We start from the raw sequence: 1,130 nt of genomic DNA, 5'->3' as shown, positions 1-1,130 counted from the left end.
TAGCAGAGTGGGCTTTCAGAAGCCCCATTTAAAAAAATTTTTTTAATTTTATATTGGAGCATAGTTGATTAGAAATGTTGTGTTAGGGGACTTCCCTGACGGTCAGTCCAGTGGTTAAGACTCCATGCTTCCACTGCAGGGGACGTGGTTTCAATCCCTGGTCAGGAAACTAAGATCCTGCATGCCACGTAGCCAAAAAAGATAAAAAAGAAATATGTTAGCTTCAGGTGTACAGAAAACTGATTCAGTTATACATATACAGATATCTGTTCTTTTTCAAACTCTTTTCCCATTTAGGTTATTACAGAGTATTGAGTAGAGTTCCCTGTGCTATACAGTCGGTCCTTGTTGGTTCCCTATTTTAAATATAGCCGTGTGTACATGTCAATGCCAAACTCCCAATCTATCCCTCCCCGCCACACACACCCTTCCCTGCCCTGGTAATCATAAGTTTGTAACCAAGCTGGACCTTATGGGGTCTTCCAGTGACAGGCCTTCCCCCATATCCTCTGCTTTAGCTCCTCTCTGAAGAACATAGATGACAGTATTTGATGCACATTTCCTGAGTTGTTTTACAGATGTGAAAACCCCTTACCAAATGGAAGATGTTAACTACTTGTTGGCCGTGAGCTCGGAGCCCCAGGCCTCCTGGAGCCTATAGGTTGATAATGTTAACCCCTGTGACACCACCCTGTTACCTCACCATCAGCCAATCAGAGAATTGTGCACGAGCTGATCACATACCCTGCAACCTGCCGCCCCAAACCTGGCTTTTAAAAATGCTTTGCCAGTGCTCACTTCAGCAGCACATATACTAAAATCGGAATGATACAGAGAAGGTTAGCATGGCCCCTGCACAAGGATGACACGCAAATTCGTGAAGCGTTCCATATTTTTTGAAAAAAAAAAAAGAATATCAATGCTTATACAATCAGAATAAAAGTAAATATCAAGTACAAAAAAAAAATACTAAATGCTTTGCCAAAACCCTTCAGGGAGCTCGGGGATTTTAGAGCATGAGCTACCCATCTCCTTGCATGGCCCTGCAATAAACCTTTCTCTGTTCCAGACTCCGATGTTTTGGCTTGTTTGGCCTCACTGTGTATCAGGCACGTGAATTTGTGCTAACA

General features: G+C 42.8%; 1 non-coding gene across 1 annotated transcript; it reads left to right on the top strand.

Annotated features, from left to right (window-relative positions):
* The first annotated feature begins 790 nt into the window (after positions 1-790).
* On the top strand, positions 791-897 carry LOC114901162. Its single transcript, XR_003795044.1, has one exon. It is a non-coding gene; the product is annotated as a U6 spliceosomal RNA (small nuclear RNA).
* The last annotated feature ends 233 nt before the right edge of the window (positions 898-1,130 follow it).

Source organism: Monodon monoceros, unplaced genomic scaffold (genome assembly GCF_005190385.1).
Source record: "Monodon monoceros isolate NGI ecotype Baffin Bay Population unplaced genomic scaffold, NGI_Narwhal_1 Super_Scaffold_19, whole genome shotgun sequence".
Classification (NCBI taxonomy): Eukaryota; Metazoa; Chordata; class Mammalia; order Artiodactyla; family Monodontidae; genus Monodon; species Monodon monoceros.
This window is presented reverse-complemented; position numbering and strand designations above follow the sequence as displayed.